Source organism: Tamandua tetradactyla, chromosome 22 (assembly GCF_023851605.1).
Source record: "Tamandua tetradactyla isolate mTamTet1 chromosome 22, mTamTet1.pri, whole genome shotgun sequence".
Lineage (NCBI taxonomy): Eukaryota > Metazoa > Chordata > Mammalia > Pilosa > Myrmecophagidae > Tamandua > Tamandua tetradactyla.
The window spans coordinates 9871003-9895890 of record NC_135348.1 but is presented as its reverse complement, the minus strand read 5'-3'; the positions used below and the strand labels follow the sequence as shown (position 1 = coordinate 9895890).

The 24888-nt window shown below is 38.4% G+C and overlaps 1 protein-coding gene across 3 annotated transcripts in view; it reads right to left on the bottom strand.

Annotated features, from left to right (window-relative positions):
* The window catches only part of PDGFC (platelet derived growth factor C), a 265873-nt gene that overhangs the window by 13024 nt on the left and 227961 nt on the right, over positions 1 to 24888 (bottom strand). The gene's annotated exons all lie outside the window — the stretch shown is intronic.

Genomic DNA, 24888 nt, shown 5'->3' with positions numbered 1-24888 from the left:
TTTTTGTTTTTTTTTTTTAATATAAAATACTTAATAAGGGTAAAAGATAAGTGACATTGGGAGGAAACCTTGGCAAACAATATAGCTGTCACAGGATTAGCATTCAGAATATATATATGAAAAGACAAATAACACAATAGAAACATGGACAAAACAAGAAGCTTGAATGGCCAATAATGATATTGAAACATGCTAAATTCATTAGTAATCAGAGAAATGCAAAAGTAAGGTGTTATTTCTTGCACAAAAAAGCAAGATACTATTTTGCGTACCTCAGATTGGCAAGAAATAAAAAAAGGATTGCCAAGATATGAGTAAATTGGAATTTATCTGCTCTGCTTATAGGACGGAGGGTAAACTGGGCCAATCACTTCAGGTGATGTTAATGATAAGTCTAGGATACTAGACGTAAAGATCTCCATGGCCTGTGTCTCAGGGACTCAGTTTTGAAGCTTACTTCTTTATACTTGGAAACATGTGCAAGGATATCCACTGCAGCGTTGTTTGAAATAGGGAAAAATGGGAACAATCTAAATATCCATGTATAACAGAATGGATTAAAACACATCATAAGACTACAGTGACAAAAATGGGATAGTAATTTCAACTAAAGTAGAAGAATGTTTATATCCTTTCTACAAATGAAGTTTTTGCTAAATAGTAAAAAACCAAACCAAAACAAACAAACAAAAAAACTTCACGATGTTTAAAGTGGACTAAGGGCAGAGATTAGCAGATCAAGCTGAAATAGAAATAGTCAAAATAAATACATGAGCATATGTTCAACGTTTTCTTTAAGTGGGGGTGTGGAGTAGAAGCATAAATGAAGTGGAGTAGGCATAAAACATTTCTGTGAGTTGATGTTCGTTTTAGCAATATTTATCATTTTTAAAAGCTGAAAAAATCTACATCTCAATAGTGAAACAATTAAACGTACTGATTCAAAAAACGAAAGCGTGTATAGCACTTGAAAATGAAGTCTTCAGGGAATTTTTTAATAACAAAAGAAATTCTTACAGTACAATGAATGACAAAAACCAAACTACATATGTATAGCTTTAATATAAACCATGACTATAGCATGTATAACAACAACAAAAAAATTCAAAAGTGCCTAAAATGTTGAGTTCTCACCTATGGCTTAAATAAAAATGGGTGACTTAAATTCTCCTCCTTGATTTTCTATAATAAATATTGATTCCTTTTGGAAATCAGATAAAAACTGAAATTTATTATGATAAAAACATTAGTATATCAGGTCTCTCTTTTCATCCTCATTACTTGCATCCTAGGCTGGATACTGAAAACCATGGTTTATATATGCAGTAGCTTTTGAACCTTGTCTCCTTGCCTTCAGTTGTTCCTTACTTCTTTCATTCTACTGCACAACCCCAGAGCAATCTACTTAAAAATACAATATCACTGATCATATGATAAATTTAGACACATGCCAGTAATGACTTCTCTTCTGGAGGATAACATCCAAGCCCTTTTCCAGTATATCAGGTTCCACATATCTTTGCTCACCTTTCCCATCTAATCCCCCACTTATCCAAGACGTGTACATTTTGTTCAAACCAATCTAGTCTCTTCTTTAACCACTGAACATGGCATCTTCATCTTTCACTTTGAACCTCTCTCTGTCCATGCTATCTGCTGCCCCCCTCTCCCATACAGAAAACTCTCTGTCCTGTGATCCATGCAATCAATTTACTATTTATATGATGATTTTTGTTGAAACCAAATTTATTCACGAAACCTTCCTCAATAACAGGCCCATCATTGGCCTTATATTTCTACTGTGTCCATTTTTAAAAGATGCCCTCTCTGGGCTAACGCATCCCTGTCTGCACCTGCTTTAGTGAGGAGAAGCTGATCTGTAAATTAGATAAAAGGAGGCTCTTTCTCTGAGCAGACACAACCCTTGCTGGGACTCCTAGCTTGTGGGTACAGAACCTCCTTTGCCCACTGGGGGTCATTTTTACTGAGCATAATCTGCAGAAATGAATATGGGAGCTTTGAGTCCACACTGATTTCATTCTTATTTTAAAGACTTAATTTTAATAATATCAAGGATCTGACTGAAATATAGGACTAAGATGTTGTCCATTTACTTTTTGCCAGTTAAGTGTTCAAATTTTGGAGAGTTGAAAGCAAATCTAATACATTTTTATTTACTCACAATGTTTTTTTTTAAATTGTCCAAGAAACACAAAATTGACTTAGAGTACTATGATTCCGCCTGAGTTTGTAGACTGAAAATTATATTGTTGATATAAACAAATATCTAATACAAGTTATCAGTCAGAATCAAATTACTATGGTCAATACTGTCTACATTTGTAACATGAAAAGGTTAATGCAACTTTTTGCAAATTTTAAAAATATAATTCAAAGTTTATATTGTCAAATGAAAATTAAGTGGTCAGTAATGCTAAAGAAGAACTAAGTATTATTCATGGCTATGATGATTTAAAACAAATAGCAAACTTCATAATCTGCATAAAGGCAGTAAATGATTGACAGAAAATATAATTTAAAAAATCATTATTTGCTAAAGTTGCAGAGTGCTGGTATACTTTAGACATGGTATAAAATTATACTTTAGGTGGTTTTCAATTAACCATAATCTAAGAGTGTGTTGGCTTATTTTGCTTCCAAATCTGCTGAAGACTGAATAGAGCATTCCTTTTGAAGCAATGAAAAGTTCCAAATGAAATCGATATTGCTGAGGAAAGGGTCAAAATGTTAATATGAAATAAAAGAAAGCAAAACAAAAATAAGTGTGTGACACTAGACAAAAAAAATATGCACACCTTGGGTTCAAGGTATCGGGCGATCAATCCCCTCAAATAATTGCAGAAATTGGGAGAAAAACAACTTGGCATATGTTATTCCATGTATATATTGGTTTGTGTGATAGACCTTTAAATTTTAAAATCTTTAAACTAAAAGAATAATAATTTTCAAAGATAATACCACTCACACATACGCACACACATAAACACCAATACCCCCCCCCCCCAAAAAAAAAAGAATCAGGACGGGGTAAACACCAAGTCTTCCCCAGAAATAACAAATCAATCCCCAAACAGGACAGAAGAAGCAGAGCTTCTCATGACTGTCCCCACTCACTGGTTCAAGGAACAACCAAGTTTTTCACTCTTTGAAGTTCTGCTTTTCTAAGTTGGCTAAAGGAATTTACAGAGAAAAGGGGGGTGATGGGAAAAAGAAGTTAAGGGGAAAAAATGACCTCTCATTTTTTTAAGTTTATTTTTTTCCTCTAACAAAACTCCACTGTTCAGGCTAAAAGACTTTTTTCTACTGCATTTAATGTCTGGAAAATTCTAACAACAGCTTTGCTATTTAAAGATACTTATGATAGAGCCAGTAAACTAGTTAGAATTTGCCTAAAGTAGCCTGACTTGAATTGGATTTGCACATTCTTCCTTCTCTATCTCTTTTAGTGACCATGAAAATACATGTTTATTAAGAGGTAGTGGCTTCCCTAAAACTACTGAGTGGATGGCAATGGGCAGCCACAGAAAGGAAAGTTTCTTGGTGTTCTGTAACATGAACCATGGAATCAAAACTCGTATTTAGTAAGCCAGAGAAAAACTTTTCTGCTGTTACCTGCAGGGCAGCAGTGACAGCCCAGGAGATTCCTTAGCTTCAATACAGACCCTTTCATGTGTCATTACTTCCGATGGATAGATTTGTGAAAGAGCAGAAAAGAGATCTGAAATCTCAATGCAACAAAGTGTCCTGTCAAATGCATTTCTAAAATGCCAGCTCCAGGTGCTAAGGGTCCTATACAAAATGAAGTCTTTTAAAGTCTCTGATGAAAGTCACTTCAAATGACAGCAGGAGAAGAGAGGAGAGCCGTGGTCGCAGGCCATCCCGCCTGGACTCTAATCCTGGTGCGGCTGACGTTGAGGCAATGGAATGTGGGCAAATCGTTTAACCTCTCTATGCCTCAGTTTCCCTTTCTATAAAACACGTCATCTCAGCTCAGTGACCTTTAAGTTTCTTTCCAGCTTTTAAATTCAAGAATCCTATGTAATTGCCAGCTACAAGGGTCCAATACCAGCTTTGGCATTATTATCTGGACAGCTTAAAAAATACAACACACTACATGGTAAGTCTGAGGTGGGCTGAGAAAGCTCTATTTATTTTTTGTAAAGCTTCCCTGTTGATATAGATTATCAGTCAGTTCTGAGAAACACTGCCCTATCACACAGCTCATGTAATTCTATGTTGATATACATATATATATTTTTTGTCCTGAGAATGCATACCTATTTACTTGACCTTTTGAGACTCCAAATATCCCTAAGCAAGGCATGCCTAGGTCATGAAAGGAAACTGTGTGGTCCTAAAAATAAGAAGGAAACAGGCTCATGCCTGAGTGGGCCCTGATACGTTAGACAAGGAACTTGGGTTTTTATCCCCCAGATGAGAAATCACTACAGGACTGATATCAAAAAGCTTTCATACACATATATAGATACATGCTGTCACCAACTTTTCAACTTAATATCTACGAAAATAGCAAACAAAGGTTAATATTATATTGCAATCATTAAATCACTTAAAAAATTTGTTAAAACCCTATCACACTGTAAGAACCTGGTGTCTGATGCTCCTTATATCCAGGGTATGGACAGAATAAAAAATATGGATAAAAATAAATAAATAAAAGTGGACAAAGGGTAAAATGAGTTGGGTAGATGGCAACACTAGTGGTCAATGAGAGGGAGGGGCAAGGTGTATGGTATATATGGATTTTTTTCTTTTTAATTCTTTTTCTGAAGTGATGCACATGTTCTAAAAAATGATCATGGTGATGAATATGCAACTATATGATGATATTGTGAGCCACTAATTGTGTACCATGTATAGAATGTATGTGTGTGATTTCTCAATAAAAAGTTTTTTAAAATCATATGAAAATAAAGGAGATATTGAATTAAAGAAACCTATCACGTGGGGCACTGTGACCAAAACTGAACAAAATCCTTGCCCTCATGGAGCTTATTCTTCATAAGTCCAAGTATCTTGTAATGCATGACGAGAGATTTTTTTCGCCTGCCAAAACCAAACAAAACTGAGAATTTGCTATTATGAATCACATGAGGAAATGAACAAGCATTACACAAGGCCTGTGAGTACGTCTATAAAAAATGAACTTAATTTGAAAGAATAACTGAAAAACAACTATGTTTCTACTTATTATTATTGAAAAATAACTGGCAACCCAGTGTTCAGACAAAGTAAGGGCCTAAAAATCAGTGTTACAAGCTCAAGACAGCAAGTTTGGTTGCAAAAGTAAGTTTTTTTACTGACTTGGCCTGTGTTACTTCTGAAAATCAATATTTTAGTGTTTTTAAATTTTATTATGGCTACCTTAAATAGTGCATGATTTATTATCATCATTTCTTTTAGAAAAAAGAAAAGCCGTCTTCCTGTTTGGGGGTCGTACTATCTGAACAAATTTCATAATAAACAGTTACTTATCGCTCTTGTTCTGTCCTTAAAATTTTTGTAGCCAATTCAGTTTAAAAAATACAATATTGAGGGTGCAGGGTGGTTCAGTGGTAGAATGCTCGCCTTCCATGCAGGAGACCTGGGTTCAATTCCGGGACCATGCACTTCTCCCCCCCCAAAAATACAACATTGACAAAGAATCTTCCCTGAACAAATACACATATACAGATGCTTACACTGCACAGCATAGCAACTGTTGCAAAACCTTTAGGGCCCACAAAGATATATGCTGCAGTTTTCTTAACCAACTGGGTACAGTTAAATTTCAAACTGATAAGGTGCCCTGCCATTTGTTCATACTTAACAGAAGACTTAGCAATGCCAGTTAGGTTTTACTGTTGTGGTTAAAAACAATAACAAAACAATAATCCAAGAGTTGTAGAAGAAGAAAAAAAATGCTCAGTCTTGTGTAACACACTTCCTAAAGGTGTCTCCAGGATCATTCTATAATAACATGCTGTTAAATTGTACATAGATCTAACTTTTAAAGAGCTTAAGAAGCAGACAGGGCATGCAGACAAAATTGCCTGCCAGGAACAACTGATGGGGAGGTTCTGCAAAGACACAAGAATGCCTGGAACAATTCATTTAAACATGCCTCTTTGTCCTTCCCCCTATTCTTATCTGAATCCATCCAAAAAAGTTATCTGGGTTATGATTTTTTTAATTATTTTTAAGCCAGCAAAGAAAAACAAATGCTTGCATTCCTACTCAAGAACAGATGTTTTAATACTGTGTGGGCAATGCAGATTATATACTTACAAGAGAAATCTTAGGGAAGGGGGTCAATATCAAGTCTTCCTATTGAGAAATTTTATTTAAAAAGCACAGTAATTGCCTAAAACTTACAAAGCTATATAACATCACACTGAACAGTTCAGCACGAAAAGTGAACAATGTAATGTGCCTCAACGGCCAGCCCTTACAAGCAGTAATTTCAAGGCTCAAATCTGAAACTGACCTTCAAAGGCCACAAGTTACATGGTTTCAGGCAAACCATGAATAGCAGCAGTATTCTGTTTGGGCCCATATATGGAAAAAGAGATGACTACTTTTGCTGAAAACGTTGTCTTAAATACAAGTAATGTTTATGCTCCTTAAGTACAGCTTCTTACTAGCTCGATGGATGAAACAAACTGCTATTGCCTGAATTTTCCTATCAGGAAGAAACTTGAGAATGACCACAATCTGAGTTACACTTACAAATTAAGCCACCGTTACCCTCAAATCCTCTTCACCTAAAGCGTTAGTGGTCTGCAGTCACTGCAGCTAAAGAAGGAATTTCACCCGGGTGCCAGCACATTAAGTTAGAAGGCTCAGTGGAAGTCAAGCCTTTGCACCAAGGAGCAGGCTAATTGCTGGCTGGTGAGTCAGAGTCAACACAAGGAGTTTTCCACTTTCTGGTAAACTGTGGAATATAAATACCAATGTATAATGAAAACTAGAATTCCATAGGACTACCAAATAATAGTCCGAAACACAATTTTCCACATTGGCATCTATGAGGAGTCAGAATTAAGGGTTTTTTCCTACTAAGATTGCAAAAGTTATTCCTCTGAATCAAAAATGTGACAGGCCATAAAAAGCTGAAACAACATTTAGCAGCTGCAAGTATCTGACAACAATGCATCATATTTCTTTTTTCCTAATCTTGTTATATCCAATGCTTGTACATTGCCTTGTTACAGAACTTGAGAAACAGAAGCAAGAGAATGAAAACTAAGAACAGTTCAAAGAATAACAGTTCACTGCAAAACTTGAAATACGCGTACCTTGTACCAACCTATAAGACTCTTGCAGAAATTTCTCCTATAGTACAATGTTCATTCAATATATTGCTCAATAGCCATTAAGGGAAATTTGTGGAGTATTTTGTGGGCTGGCACAGAAATGGTGGCTCTAATGGTAAACATTTTCAATTTTGTATTCGCTAAGTTTAATAGTCACAAGAGACACTAAACCTCATTCTATGAATCTTTATGAGATTCATTTTGGAAGGGCTCATTTTGGGCAAGAAGCAGTGGTACAAGGTTATTTATTTAAAGTGGCTTGTCAGTATGGCTTGTCAGTCTAAAAAGAGTGTGAGGAAGTAGCTGAAACTGTGGATGGTGAGAAAAAAAAAATCCCTCAGGGTGCTGCTTTGAAGAGAACGTTTGAAGGGAAAAATGCTTTGAGAGAATGATGTATGAATGCCAAGTATAAAGGTCACCACGGTCTCTACTAGGCTGAATCCACATGTCCATTTCCTCAGCCTTCGTCGGAGTTGACTGACCTGCATCATGTGACACCTGGCTTTCCATACGCCTAGTTCTGTGTTTTCATCTCACTAGGTGATTCTCCTTAGCTTTCTTCCTTGGTTCCTCCTGCTCTCCTTGTCGTAGGGCTCACTGCTTTGACCTCTCCTAGCTTCTAGCTTCTTTTGTTTCCTTAGTGATCTCATATGGCTCACAATGGTAAATGCCACTCCCTATTTCTAAATTTGTACCTTTTCACCGTCTCAGTCAGTGGCAACTCCAGTGACTAGAGTAATCCATTTCTCCTCTCCTTTACTTACAGCCCACACCAACCCACCTTCCGATTGTTCCGAATCTGATCACCTTTCGCTTCCACCACAGCCACCACTTTAGAATCTGAGCCATCATGTGCAGTAGTCTTTCCACTGGTCTCCCCGTTTCCACCTTTGCCTTTGTTGACTGAAAAGAAGAGAGCTTTATGCATCCTACCACACAAAAGGTAGAGGCCAATGAGTAAAAACTCCAATATCTGCATTTTTCCAGAAATACATACCTACCTCTAAACATTAGACTCTATAGAAGTGGCCCATCTTTTGAACATTCTATAGATTCGGCTCAGTGAAACCTGATGGCAGGGGTTGGTCCCTATTTCATACGCCGCAGCTAACCCACCAGTGCCTTCTCTCTTGTGCATCCTCCCTGGAGTACCTTCTAATATCACAAGGCACTCCCAGCCCTCCAATGGAAGACTGAGGGCAGCCATAATGCTCTTCCCTTCAGTGTAGGAGAACCATCAGCCATGGGAACCCACATCTTTCTCTAATTACATGGTGGACCCCTCATTTACGTATGCACCTGTAGGACCAATGATCAAAGCAGAGATGATGCCAGTTACCACAGAAAACTGTTGTAAGGATTAAGTAAGATGATATTTTGGCGGGTTTTAATAAGTAACTACTATACAGACATAAAAAATATCATATGCATTATTTTCTCATATATTTTTTTATCCAAAATGTACCAATTTTAGTCAGGAGAAACAGTTATCGTTTAAAATGCTCATTTGTGATTTATGTAGCATTACCCATTTCTCGGTGTTGGATGATAACCCCACCCAATGCCCTTTAAACTCTGTCATGGTAAATCCGAGCTTATCCTGCCCCACAGGGAAAATCCTTGAACAAACTTCTTTCTCCACTAAACAGATTTATATTCCATACCTATTCTGGGGGAAGAAATGATCATTTCACAATAAGTTTGGTAAATGTAAGTCTAGTTATGTTTATGACCATGAATAGCTCTATGCTGAAGACTGTAAAAAATAAAAAGTATGGTAATATCCTTAGCTCATACCTCTCACGGAGATTTTCTGAACTTTTTATTTTTGCTTGATTGTGTGCTCACCATGTCTTTACCATGAAATGAAACAAACAAAAACTCCACCAAAAATGCAGGGTTTCACTAGTTAAATCCGTTGTGACATGGTTCCCATAATTACAGTGTATAGAACTGAATTAAACCAAACTTCCAAAAATTTACTAGTCAGCATGCAGTACTCATTTTAACAATAAAGGAAAATATAAGTGACAATTACCTTATCAAGTGCTAAGTCATTTTCTTTTCATTTTTAAAACCACTCTGTGGTATCCTTATCATGCTATGAAGTCTTTAATGCCTGTCTGCCCACAGATCAGAATCTCTCCAAAAAACAAAAGCATAAACAGCCGTATGTTCTTTCATCGTATTCTTTCACATTGATCACTACACTAAAAGGAAGTTGTGTCACATGGTCAGAAATCTGGGTGGACATAAATCAGCTAAATCAAAAAGAACAATATATTTTGTGTGTGAAAAGCTGCTGCCATCAACCTAAACATACTGAGAACTCTTTTCCTTATATATTGACACAAGCAAGATATGGCTTTGAAAATCTGAAAATCAGGGTGGATGAAAAGTTACATTATTCAACTGTCTTCTATTCCTATTAAATGTTCACACCGAGGTGATGAAGATGAATACTATGGTTCTTGCAGTGTCCCTATCTCCTGGTGGACAAACGTGCATCCCTAACGAGAGGGTTAAAAACTACGTGTAGTAAGGGCAGTTAATTCTGCCTGGAGGAATTAAGGAGGTTACAACGAAGAGGTGAAAGCGAAGCCAGAATTTAGAGCATCAATACGTGCCATACAGATTAGAAGGCAGAACACTTAAGGTCTTTACAAAGAACCTGAGTCAGGAAGAAGAATGGTGTTGGGTTGAGAAAGCCGAGTATGGGGGCGGAGACGGCAGATGATGGAAGATGAGGCTGCACAGATAAACTGGGGCCAAACTAGGAAGAAGTTGGGTGCCAAGCTATGGAACGTGTACTTCGTCACAAAGCAGAGGAAGAGCCAAAGGAGATTTTAAGGCAGGAGGGGTAAAATCAACCCTCCCCCTCCCTTCTTGGCCTTCCACGTCAATCTATAAATGGAGGTCTTCTCGACTGGGGAAGGGGAGGCAACTGTGAGAGCCATGAACACGCTTGGAATGTGAACCTTTGCCCCCGTCTGTTCCCTTCGTCAGTAATTATGACAAAGTCTGTTCCCTATGTCAGACGTTCTCACAGAGTCATGTGGCTAACTGCCACTCATCAAGAAACTCACCTAGGAACACCATTGGGCTGGTTTGAAAGGACGTATGTACCCTAGAAAAGCCATGTTTTAGTCCTAATCTCATTTTGTAAAGATAGCCGTTTCTTCTAATCCCTATTCAGTACTGTATGTGTGAAACTGTAATTAGATCATCTGGAGATGTGACTCAGTTCAGAGTGATTGTTAAAATAGATTAGGTAGGAATGTGTCTCCACCCATGCCAGGTGGGTCTTGATTGGTTTACTGGAATCCTATAAAAGAGGAAACATTTTGGAGAAGGGAGAGATTCAGAGAGAGCCGAGAAGAACGTCAGAACCAAGAGAAAGCCACAGCAGAGCTGGCTGCAGAACCATGAAGCAGAGGGTCCACCAGTCAGTGGCTTTTGGAGATGAAGAAGGAAAATGCCTCCAGGGGAGCTGGAGAGGAAGCTAGCAGATGACACCATGTTCACCATGTGCCTCTTCCAGCTAGGAGAGAAACCCTGACTGTGTTCACCTGTGCCTTTCTAGATGAGAGAGAAACCCTGAACTTCATCAGCCTTCTTGAATCAAGGTATCTTTTCTTGGATGCCTTAGATTGGACATTTTCTATAGACTTGTTTTAACTGGGACATTTCCATGGCCTAAAAACTGTTAACTTGCAACTTATTAAATTCCGCCTTGGTAAAAGCCATTCTGTTTTTGGAATATTGCATTCTGGCAGCTAGCAAACTAGAACAACTTTCTGCTCCCATCTCTGTCACACCACTAATGCCATCTAGTTGTTCCTTTTCTGATCTCTTATATCATTCTGTTCATATCTCTGACACTACACCAAATTAAAATCATTATACATCCCTCTTGCACTCGCCTATAAGCGATTTCAGGGCAAGTGCCAAGTTCTACATGTCTTGGATAATTTTTGACCCCTGATGGTTTCTAGGGTCTGGCAGAAAACTTAATGAAAGTGATTTAAAAATGTATGTTTAATGAAAGATCACTACCACTGAAGAAAAGAATGAAAAGCAGGGTGTCAAAGTGCATATCTGTGGAAGAACCAATAGTATTGGTAGCTGATGGGATGCGGATTAAGGCAGAGAAGAGGCCAGCATATTTAAATTTTTCTGGTGTGAGAGACTGGTTTGACAGTGACATAATTACCCAGCATAGACAAAATGGGTAAGAGGTCTGGGAGAAGGAAGAAGTTCAGTTTGTGTCATTTTAAGTAAAGGACTTGTAGAATATTGAAATGGATGTGTCCAATGGACCACTGCAAACACTGCTGTCATTCCATATAGAGGACTGGCTAGAACTGGAGATTTCAGTTGCAATATACAAATGTTAGTTAGAGTCATGGAATAAGACAGCAAATGAAATAAGGAAAGATGACAGGGCCAGGAAACTGGGATTTTCCCATACTTAAATGGTAGGCAGAGGCACAGAAGCTAGCAATTATGCTTAAAATAGATGGGTCAAAGTGGCAGGAAAAGAACATGGAGGGTTAGGCATTTGGCAGCCAAAGGAGAAGAGGGTTTTCAGAAGCAGAGATGGACAACAGCATTAAAGTAAAAGAAAAGCCAAGAAGAAGGAAGAGTAAAAAAATAGGACACAGTAGCTACTCAATCGGCCATCTTTACTGATCTTAGATTTAGAGTAATTTCACTGAAGTAGATAGGGAAAAAAGTGGGGTGCTTAAGAAAAAGTAGTATACATGTAGAGAGTAGAAGTAATCTCTACTTCTTCATAATGGAATTATGTTAAGGAAGATTGTAAGAAGCTTTAACAAAGTAAGGGTAGAAATCTGCATATTTGTAATTGGAGGAGAGGCCAAATGAAGACAGAGAATTTGAACACAGAAGAGGTTCATATCCATTGTACATAAGTCTTTCCAAACTGAATGGAAAAATAAAATGATACAGTACTTCTGAAGAACAATTTGACAACATTTTCCATGGGCTTTTCATATAATTCTGTATTCAGAATTTTTCCTAAGAAGTAATCAGAGTTTCAATACAAGGATATTCATTGCAGCATTATGTATAAAGAAGAGTAAAAATAAAATAGAGTAAAACAAAATAAAAACTTCCATGTTCGTAATAGGAAGACTGACTAAATAAATGATGATATTATATGGATGCAAATTTTTTACTGTCAATAATTTGTGGTGTATATGGGAACCACATTGAACAATGGAGTCCTAAAAACGTATGGGGAATGTGTGCCCTAAAATATAAAGCAAACAAGATGATTTATGTAGTGGATAGGCAAAGTGGTTAAAGAAAGACAATACTAAGATCTCACTGCTCTCCAATTTAAGGTCTCCTATTTTAATATCTAAAAAAGGACCTACCAGATTGCTAACATTATCAACATAGCAATGTTAACATCTACTGAAAACTTCTCTCCAGAGATTCAGTGAAGAATGCATAATTCTCACTTGCTCATAACTCTCAAGGAAGGTATAGACTGCAGGAGGATCCCAAAAATGCTTAACTGAAGAAAGAGAAAAACATCTGGTAGGAAACTTCCATCCCAGACAAGCTGGCCTCTCCCTTCTCCTCACTGGGTCCCACCCAGCTTGGTCCCAGGGGCCGCCAGAATCCCTCCCACCTCCTACCAGAGGCATAGACTATAAAATCTCTCACAGCAGTGAGAAAGATCCTACCTTATACCCCCATAGAGACTCAGGGCAGGATGTAAGCTCTGGGGAAGGAGAGAATACAAAACGGCAGCAAGGAAGAGCTTCCAAAATGGAGGATCAGGGAGGGAATCACTAAATCTTCACTAAAAGCAGTAAGCGGTCAGACAGAAACTACCCAACTCAACTATTTGGGGACCCTGGGGGTAGGGGAAAACATTTCAAAGCTCAGGTCAGGGAGGGGCAAAGAGTTTAAGAAAATGTGGGCAGAGACGAGGTTTCCTGCCCTGGGTCCTGGTGCCCACCCCCACCCTTGAGGGAAACAGCAGCAGGTGTCATGACCATTGCCTGGGGGATGGCTGTTGTCTGGGGCAGCTGGGGGAATCATCCAACGCAAGTAAAGTGGAGAACACGACCCATATGAAGCCAAATTATGGCCAGCGAAATGAGTGCACAGCAATTCTACAGTTTCAGTTCTATCTGGTCAGACACTGCCTGGGCTCCAGGAGGTAAACAGCTCTGAGGACTATTAAATCACCGAACAGCACCATCTGCTGGGCAGGGTGGAAAGTTCATGGAACTGTGGGGCTTTTCAGAGCTTTTTCAGATCCTATCCCAAGCCCCATAGAGCTGGTCTACACCCTCTAAATGGGTACCCGACCATTCTTGGTTGAAGGATACGGAAGACCCAACTGTCCAAGCTGTGCCCTCATATAAACCCAGGAAACAACTAACCCCTACAAGAGAGAGAAACTGAACTTTAGAATGGACCCATCAAGATAATCAGATGACCAGATATCAGCAAAAAAAATAAAATAAAATAAAATAAAAAAATCACAAGGCATACTAAAACTCAAGAAGATGGCCCACTTGAAGGAACAGATCAAAAAGTTAGAGAAGATACAGAATCTGGAACAACGAATCAAAGATATGCAAAGCAATCTACTGAATCAATTCAAAGAAATGAAGGAAAATGTGTAAAAAGATATAAAAGTTATTAAGAAGACATTAGAAGAGCATAAAGAAGACTTTGAAAGAACATACAAAAACAACAGATATTATGGATATAAAAGACACTATAGATGAAATTAAAAATATACTGGAGACACACAACAGCAGATTTTAAGATGCAGAAGAAAAAATCAGCAAACTAAAAGACAAATCAATCAAGTTTGAAAAGACAAAAGAACAAATGGAGAAAAAAAATGGAAAAATCTCAGGGAAATGACTGACAACACAAAGTACATAAATATTTACATCATGGGTGTCCCAGAAAGAGAAAAGAAGGGAAACGGGTCAGGAAAAATATTTGAGGAGATAATGGCTGAAGATTTTCTCAGGTTTTTAAAAGACAAAAATATGCAAATCCAAAAGCCAATGTACTTCAAACAAAATAAATCCAAATAGAATAACTCCAAGACACATAGTAATCAGACTGTCAAGCAGGAAAGAGAAGGAGAAAATTCTGAAAGCAGCAAGAGAGAAGTGATTCACAACATATAAGGGAAGCCATATAAGATTAAATGCTGATTTCTCATCAAACAGCATGGAAGTGAGAAGGCATTGGTACGATGTTATTAAGATACTGAAAGATAAAAATTTCCAGCCAAAAAATTCTCTATCTAGCAAAGTTGTTTTTCAAAAATGAAGGAAAGTTTAAAGTATTCACAGATACCAGAAGCAGAGAGAATCCTGTTAATAAGAAACGGACCCTATGAGAACTACAAGGGTCTCCTGCTGGATGAAAAGAAAAGAAAAAAGAGAGAAAGAAGTTTGGGGGAGGCTAAATTGAACAATATTTGTAAGGGTAACTTAAAGGATGAAATGAGAGAGAAAAAACTAGATCTGGCAAACAAAAACCAAAGGATAGGATGGTTGAATTCAAAAACTGCCTTTACAGCAGTAACTTTGAATGTTAATGGATTAAAGTCCCTAATCAGAAGACACAGATCGGCAGGATGGATTTAAAAATATGATCCCTCTCTACGCTCTTTACAAGAGATCCATCTTAGACCCAGAAATGAATAAAGGTTGAAAGCGAAAGGATGGAAAAAGATTTTCCACACAAGTAGTAACCAAAAGAAAGCTGGGGTAGCAATATTAATTTCACAGAAAATAGACCTGTAATGCAAAAATGTTATAAGAGATACAGAAGTGCATTATATAGTTATAGAAGGGGCAATTCAATAAGAAGAAATAACAATCATAAATATATATGCACCTAATCAAGGTGCCCCAAAGTATATGAGGCAACCACTGGAAAAACTGAAGGGGGTAATGGTGGGAGACTTCAGTATACCACTCACCCGAATAGACAGAACACTAAAGAGAGGATCAATAAACAAATGGTGGGCCTAAAAAACATGATCAACGAACTAGACCTAATAGATATATATAGAAAACTGCATCACAAATCAGTAGGACACAAATTCTCACATGTTCATGGAATATTCTCAAGGATAGATCACAGCTGGAGCACAAAAAAGGTCTTAGTAAATTTTAAAAGGTTGAAATTATATAAAGTACTTTCTCTGATCATAACGGAATGAAGCTGGAAATCAGTAACAAAGGGAGAATCAGAAAATAAATATATGGAGGTTAAACAATTAGTGGGTCAAAGAAGAAATTGCAAGAGCAGTAAATATCTTGAGATGATTGAAAATGAGAACAGAACATATCAAAGCTTATGGGAAGCAGGGAAGACAGTGTTGAGAGGTCAATCTATAGTCCTGACTGCCCACATGAAAAAGGAGGAAAGAGCTAAAATCAAAGAACTAATTGAACAACTAGAGAGACTGAAAAAAGAACAGCAAACTAATCCCAAAGCAAGTAGAAGGAAAGGAAAAACAAAGATTAGGGCAGAAATTAATGAAATGGAAAATAAAAATAAAAAACAATAGAGAAAATCAATAAAACCAAAAATTGATTTTTTTGAGAAGATCAGTATAATTGACAAACCCTTGTGCTGGTTTGAAATTGTTATATACCCCAGAAAAGCTTGTTCTTCTAATCCTGATTCAATATTGTAGGGTGGGACCCTTTGATTAGATTGTTTCCATGGAGATACAATCCACTCAATTATGGGTATGATCTTTTAATTAGATGGAGATGTAACTCTACCTGTTCAAGGTGGGTCCTGATCAGTTCATTGGAGTTTTTTAAAAGAGGAAACATTTTAGAGTTGCCTGAGAGGTGACAGAGGCAGACACTTGGAGATGCTTGGAGTGCTGCACAAGAGAGAGCAGACAACTAGACATGGAAGTTTGGCGATGCACATTCCAGCAGACATTGCTATGTGCCTTCCCATGAGATGCTACGCAAGCCAGAATCCCAAGCTGTGTCCCAGAGGAGCTAAGTGAAGGCCCACAGATGTTTAGAGAGGTCACTACTAGAATCAGAAGCTGGAAGCAATGGAATTAGGAACAAGGATCAGCAGACACCATTCCCATGTGACAGACATTGGCCTTTCTTGAGTTGAAGTATCTTTACCTGAATGCCTTAGTTTGGACATTTTTATGGCCTTAGAATGGCAAACTTGTAACTTAACAAACTCCCTTTATAAAAGCCAACCCATTTCTGTTATATTTCATTCTGGCAGCATTAGCAAACCAATAAACCTTTAGACAGATTGACAAAGATGAAACAGAGAGAAGCTGCAAATAAAATCACAAATGGGAGGGGAGGCATCGACACAGACTCCAAAGAAATAGAACACATCATAATTGAGTACTATGAACAACTGTATAACAACAGTTATGCATCTCAGATGAAATGGGCAACTTTCTATAAACACACAAAAAACCTACACTGACTCGAGAAGAAACAGAAGACCTCAATAAAAGACCTCAAGTAAGGCAATCAAATTGGTCATCAAAAACCTTCCAACAGGGTGGTGCAAGGTAGCTCAGTGGTAGAATTCTCACTTGCCATGCGGGAAACCTAGGTTAGGTTCCTGGACCATGCACCTCCCGAAATAAAACAAAACAAAACAAAACAAAACAAAAAACCTTCTAAGAACCCTGGACCAGATGGCTTCACAGGCAAGTTTGACCAAGTATTCCAAGAATAATTAATAAAATTATTATTAATTATATAATATAATTAATATAATTATCCTGCTCAAATGCTTCCAAAAAAATTGAAAAAGATGGAACACTACTTAATTCATTGTATAAAGCCAACATTACCCCAATACCAAAGCCAGATAAAGACAGTACAAGAAAAGAAAACTTCAGACCAATCTATCTAATGAATATAGATGCAAAAATCCCCAACAAAACACTTGCAAATACAATCCCATGGCATATTACAAGAATTATACACCATGATCAAGCAATTTTTATCCCAGGTATGCAAGGGTGGTTCAACACAAGAAAGTCAATTAATGTAACACATTACATTAACAAATCAAAAGAGAAAAACCACTTGACATTCTCTATTGATGCAGAAAACACATTTGATAAAATTCAGCATCCTTTTATGATAAAAACTTTTCAAAAGGTAGGAATTAAAGAAAACGTTCCTCAACATGATAAAGCATACATGAAAAACCCACAACTAACATCACACTCAAGGGTGAGAGACTGAAAGCTTTAACTCTAAGATCACGAACAGGACAAGGATACCCCATTGTCACCGCTGCTACTCTAACACTGTGCTAGAAGTTCTTGCTAGTACAATTAGGCAAGAAAGAAAAATAAAAGGCAACCAAATTTGAAAGGAAGAAGTAACCATTGCTATTTGCAGATGACATGATCCTATATTTAGAAAATCCAGAAAAAATGACAGCAAGTATACTTAAGCTAATCAGCGAGTTCAGTAAAGTGGCAGGATACAAGACCAACATGCAAAAACCAATGGTGTTTCTATACACTAGTAATGAGCTATCCAAGGAGGAAATCAGGGAAAAAAAATCATTTACGACAGCACCTAAAATAGTCAAATATCTAGGAATAAACATAACCAAGGATGTAAAGACCTTTTATGAAGAAAACAACAAAACATAACTAAAGGAAATCAAAGAAGACCTGACTAAACGTCTCCACCCATTTGGGTGGGTCTTGATAAATTTCTGGAGTCCTATAAAAGAGGAAACATTTTGGAGAATGAAGGAGATTCAGAGAGAGCAGAGAATGCTGCAGCACCACTAAAGCAGAGAGTCCGCAGGCCAGCGACCTTTGGAGATGAAGAAGGAAAACGCCTCCCGGGGAGCTTCATGAAACTGGAAGCCAGGAGAGAAAGCTAGCAGATGACACCATGCTTGTCATGTGCCCTTCCAGATGAGAGAGAAGCCTTGACTATGCTTGCCATGTGCCTTCTCACTTGAGAGAGAAACCCTGAACTTCATCAGCCTTCTTGAACCAAGGTATCTTTCCCTGGATGGATGTCTTTGATTGGACATTTCTATAGACTTGTTTCAACTGAGACATTTTCTTGGCTTTAGAACTGTAAAATAGCAACTTATTAAATTCCCTTTTATAAATGCCACTCTATTTCTGGTATATTGCATTCCGGCAGCTAGCAAACTAGAACACTCAACAATAAAAAGACAAACAAACTGTTCTAGTTTGCTAGCTGCCAGAATGCAATGTACCAGAAATCTAAGGCATCAGGGGAAAGATACCTTGGTTCAAGAAGGCCGATGAAGTTCAGTTTCTCTCTTAAGTGGAAGGGCACATGGCGAGCACAGTCAGTTTCTCTTTCACCTGGAAAGGCACATGGTGAACACAGTCAGGGTTCCTCGGTCATCTGGAAGGACACATGGCAAACGCAGTCAGGGTTCCTTGGTCATCTGGAAGGGCACATGGCAAACGCAGTCAGGGTTCCTCGGTCATCTGGAAGGACACATGGAGAATGCAGTCAGGGTTCCTTGGTCATCTGGAAGGACACATGGTGAACACAGTCAGGGTTCCTCGGTCATCTGGAAAGGCACATGGTGAACACGGTCAGGGTTCCTCGGTCATCTGGAAGGACACATGGCGAACGCAGTCAGGGTTCCTTGGTCATCTGGAAGGACACATGGCGAACGCAGTCAGGGTTCCTTGGTCATCTGGAAGGACACATGGAGAATGCAGTCAGGGTTCCTTGGTCATCTGGAAGGACACATGGTGAACACAGTCAGGGTTCCTCGGTCATCTGGAAAGGCACATGGTGAACACGGTCAGGGTTCCTCGGTCATCTGGAAGGACACATGGTGAACACAGTCAGGGTTCCTCGGTCATCTGGAAAGGCACATGGTGAACACGGTCAGGGTTCCTTGGTCATCTGGAAGGGCACATGGCGAACACAGGGTCATCTACCAGCTTCTTCTCTCCTGGCTTCCGGGTTCATGAAGCTCCCCAGGAAGCATCTTCTTTCTTCATCTCCAAAGGGCTCTGGCTCGTGGACTCTGCTTTGTGGTGCTGCAGCATTCTCTGCTCTCTCATTTTCCAAAATGTTTCCCCTTATAGGACTTCAGAAACTAACCAAGACCCACCCAAATGGGTGGAGACATGTCGTCACCTAACCCAGTTTAACCCCCACTCTTGATTGGGCTACATCTCCAGGAAGATGATCTAATTACAGATTAAAACATATGGTATTGAATAAGGATTATTCTGCCTTTATGAAATGGGATTTAGATTAAAACATGGATTTTCTAGGGGACATACATCCTTTCAAACCAGTACACAAACCAATTAAAAAAAAGGGCAAAGCCTCTGGAAGGGAGTGCGGTGGTTCCGCAGGAGGCCACAGGTGGGTTGCCATATGATCTTGCAACTCCATTGCTAGGTATAGATTTGGAGGAACTGAGAGTGGGTACACAGATGCACTTTTGCACACTGGCATTTATAGTGGCAGGGTTCTCCATTCACAATGGTCGAGATGGCCTAAGGGTATAATAACTGAGGAATGGAAAGGGGAACTGTGGTGTATACATACATGGACTACTGAGCAGCTGCAAGAAGGAATGAAGTTATGAGGCATGCAACTAAGTGAATGAATCTTGAGGACAGTATGTTGAATGAAATGTCAGAAACAAAAAGACAAATACTATCATGCCTCACTCATACGGACCACCTATACATATACCAACTTGGAGAATTGAAGTTGAAAGCATGGATTATCAGTTTGGGGCCTACTGTGAAGGGTCCTAGATTGTAAGCTCTTATAGCAGTCACATATATTTAGGAGTTGTAACTGTTATTTCTGAATTCTGGGATACTGAGCTATTAGTGCATAATCTGGTGGTTCCCTGAAATGTTTTTCATGTGAGACTCAGAGTTAGAGCCCTGCAAATATGAAAGTCTGCATCATCTCATACAGCAACTGTTTAAAAAGATTGAACAATGATCAGATTTTAACTAAAGAAATGAATGCAGTGGATTTGGATAGGACTAAGGTAAATCAGAACACAGAGTAAAGGGTGATATAGTTCATATTTTAAACTTTAACTTCTATGTGAGACCAAAGGGAGAGAGGTTTATTTGGTGCAAAATTTAAACTTTTGGTGGCATGTTATCTAATTTAACTGGTATGGTCAGTTTATTCAAACTACATAATTACATGGAATCTTGAATAGGGCATGAGATCTTGTTCATTTGAACAGATTAGTGTGATGCCCTGATATATCCCAGAGTAATTTGTGGTAGGAATAAAACAAGTAGCTGTAAAATCCTTTTGGGGGACTGGGGAGAAGGGAGGAAATATTAAACCGGGGAATTCCTGATATTCTTGCAAGTAGCAGGAAAACCAATTCAATAGGCTGAGAGTGGATGGACTGTTGACTCTAGATATTATATATGATGCCCAACGGATGGAGGTGGCTGAAGCATACACCGACTGAGAAGTAGATGGCGAATGGTGGTATATACACATGATCAAATATTATGTTGCTACAGAAAGGGACAAAATTGTAAGGCATGCAACGCTGTGAATGAACTTGTGGGACATTTTTATTTTTCATGGGTAGGCACTGGGAATCAAACCCAGGTCTCCACATGGCAGGTGAGAACTCTGCCACTGCGCCACCATTGCCTGCACCTTGTGGGACATTTTATGATACAAAATAAACCAGAAACAAAAGAGCACATATTGCACAGTCTCATTTAGAAAATACATATCAGAAAACTGGGGCCTAGATTGTAAACTCTTATAGCAGTCACATTTAGTCTGGAGTGGTAATTGTTTCTAGATTTTGAGAGGCTGTGGTATATATGCATAATCTGGTATTTCCCTGGAATTTTTGGTACTTGTGTGACACCTAAGGCTCAGAGTAGGAGTTCCACAGTTCTGAGGTTCAGCATTGCCACATATAACAACAGTTAAAGAAACTGAAAAAGAAATCAGGTTTCAATTAGAGATAAGAATGGTGCTGATCAGGTCAGGTTTTACATAATTCAGAAGACAGGGGTAAGGAAGACACTGTGTGTATTTCAGAACTTCACCTATTCTATGAGACCAAAGAAAGAAATGCTTATGTGTCTTGAACGTAAATTTTCTGTAGAACATAACCTAACTCAACCTGTCTGGATAGGTCATTTAAACAGCCCAAACATGGTGAGCCCAGAATAGGAACGAGGGCCTTTAATCCTGTATAGCTTAAAACAATGCCCAGATATATCACAGAGAAGATTTTAAGAAGATAATCAAAAAAGTATTGATAGGCGGGCCGCGGTGGCTCAGCGGGCAAAGTGCTTGCCTGCTATGCCGGAGGACCTCGGTTCGATCCCCGGCCCCAGCCCATGTAACAAAAACGGAGAAACAGAATACAATAAAACAAGAAAATGTTTAAAAATGTTTCCCTTTCTTCCTTCCTTCCTTCCTTCTATCCTTCCTTCCTTCTCTCTGTCTTTCCTTTAAAAAAAAAAAAAAAAAAGTATTGATAAAGTCCTTGATGGATGGGAGAAAAAATATGGAACTATTAAAGTTTACCACCAGGGAAAACCCCAACACTGTCTTAAACATTAGGGACTCCCAAGTCAATGGCTAAGCCCTTGATCTTGAGGCTTGCTCTTGTGAAGCTTATTTATGTAGCAGAGAAGCTTAGCCTACCTATAGTTATGCCTAAGAGTTACTTCCAGGGGACCTCTTTTGTTGCTTAGAGTGGCCTCTCTTTCTCTAAGCTCAACTCTGCAAGTGAAATCATTGCCCTCCCCACTATGTGTAGCATGATATCCAGGGGTAACAGTCTCCCTGGCAAAGTGGGATGTAATTCCCAGGGATGAGCCTGGCCCTGGTGTCACAGGATCAACAGTGCCAGCCTGACCAAAAGGGAGAAAAGAAGTGTAGCAAATAAGGTATCAGTGGTTGAGAGACTTCAAATAGAGTCGAGAGTCTACTTTAGATAGACATTGATACTTATCATAGTTTGCCAAACCCCAACTAAAACCATTCCTGCCCACTGTAAAGAACACCTAGGGCTTTAGGTGAGATTCTACAAAGGTTCCATGCACTATAATTACTTTCCAGAAACCTACAATCTCCAGATGGGTTCCCAGGCCAGATAAGTCTTGAAACCCAGCCTCTCCAATACATCAACTAGTTCCATCCCCCTATACCACATTATTGACAGCCCCTTCCAACATGAAACACTTAGAATGGGCATAGCCTAAATAACCCTAAAGATTGGGAGAAATATCAAAGAAGATGGTGGAGCTAAACTGAGAAGGCAGGGTACAATAAATGAATACGATTGCTGAATCATTATATTGGTATTTCTTTTAATCTCCAATGTCTTGCAGCAGCTAGAAGTGAAAACCTAAAATTGTGGAATTGTAACCTATACCAAACTCTGAAATCTGTTCTAAAGCTAATTGTTGCGGTGTGATTGGACATTTATTGCTTTTTTGTATATATGTTACTTTTGTCTTAAATAAAAGAAAAAAAAATGAGGAACAAAGTTTGTCACATAGTATGACACAGATGAATGCTGAAGATACCTTGTTGAGTGAAATAAGCCAGACACAAAAGGACAAATATTGTATGATCTCACTGTTATAAAATACTTAGAATATGCAATCTCATAGAGTCAAAAAACAGAATATAGGTGGGGATTTAATGTTTAATTGGTACAGAGTTTCTGTTTGGGATGATGGAAAAGTACTGGTAATGGATGATGGTGATGGCAGTACAACACTGTGAATATATTTAATACCAACAAATTATATATTTCTATGTTGTTAAAAGGGAAATTTTGTTTTGTGGCTATGTTGCCATGAAAAAAACAAATGAACAAGCCAAACACCATAGAACTGTACAAAGAGTGAACTCTAATATAAATTATGGACACTAGTTAATACTATGATTATAATATTGTTTCATTTAATTGTAACAATGGTACCACACTAATGGAAAATGTTAATAACAGGGAAAACCTTACTGTGGTATAGGGGGTGGGGAGCTATATGCGAATTCTGTACATTCCATATGATTTTTCTATAAATCTACAACTACTCTAAAAAATAAACAATGAATAAAAGGGAAAAAAAGAAAATGACTACACAAACAAACAAAAATGGGCAAAGGACATGAATAGACATTTCTCCAAAGAGGAAATACAGATGGCTAAAAGACACATGAAAAGATGCTCCATTTCACTTGCTGTTAGGGAAATGCAAATCAAAACCACAATGAGATATCATCTCTCACCTCCTAGAATGGCTGCTATTAAACAAACAGGCAGCTATCAGTGCTGGAGAGGATGCGGAGAAATTGAAGCACTTATTCACTGCTACTGGGAATGTAAAATGGTACAGCCTTTATGGAAAGATGGTTTGGCAGTTCCTCAGGAAGCTAAGTATAGAGTTGCCTTACAATGAGGCAGTTTCGCTACTTGGGATATACCCAGAAGGCCTGTAAGCAGGGATGTGAACAGACATTTGCACACTGATGTTCATAGTATCATTATTCACAATTACCAAAAGATGGAAATAATGCAAGTGTCCATCAACAGATGAATGGATAAACAAAATGCGGTGTATATACAGGATGGAATATTACTCAACAATAGGCACTTTATGTGGGACATTGTAAACTACCATAAGGATTAAGGAACTTGAGAGTTGGGAGCAAGATAGCTATATAAAATATAGAACACCCATCCATATTTCAATTTGGGTCAAACAACTAATAATTTCTGAGTATAAATATGGCCCCTAAGTTACAAAACCATTCCTTGTGCATGTGAAATTCAAATTTAACTGGACATCCTGCATTTTTATTTGCTAAATCTGGCAGACAGGTTTGGGAGCTGTTGGGGAATTTCAAGCAAATGAATAACATCATCAGATTTAAGTTTTAAAAGGATCATATTGATTGCTGTGTTGAAAATAGACTGCAAGAAGTCAAGGAGAGGAGCGTCAGACCCATTATAAGGTTGTTGCACTAATCCAAATGGAGAGATTGAGGAAGCATTTGGAGAGATTGAGGAAGCAGATGGATATCCAAGAAAGGATTTTAAGTTAGATATATGAGCTGGCTATGTAAATTTTGTAGTTAATGGCTTATGGATATATTAGAAGCTACGAGATTGCCAAAAGAGAGAGAGTGTAGTTAAGGAATGGATATCAAGGTTTCTGAGTCTAGATAAAGTGATCTTGGTTTTTAAAAAGCGACTGACTCGAGAGACACTCCCACATTGAGATTGCCAGAGGGGAAGAGACCACCAAAAATGACTGAGAAGGAAAAGCCAATAAGGTAAATGGAAAGTGGACGAGTATGATGATCTAGAAACCAAGTAAAAAAGTTCTCAGGGAGGGGGAAATGAAGGATTAGCTGTGCTGACTGCTGATGACAGGTCTGATAGGAGGCAGATTGAGAATTTCCCACTGAATTTAGCAATATGTGTTTATTGGAGAAAAACAAGGCAGAGTGGTGGGGAC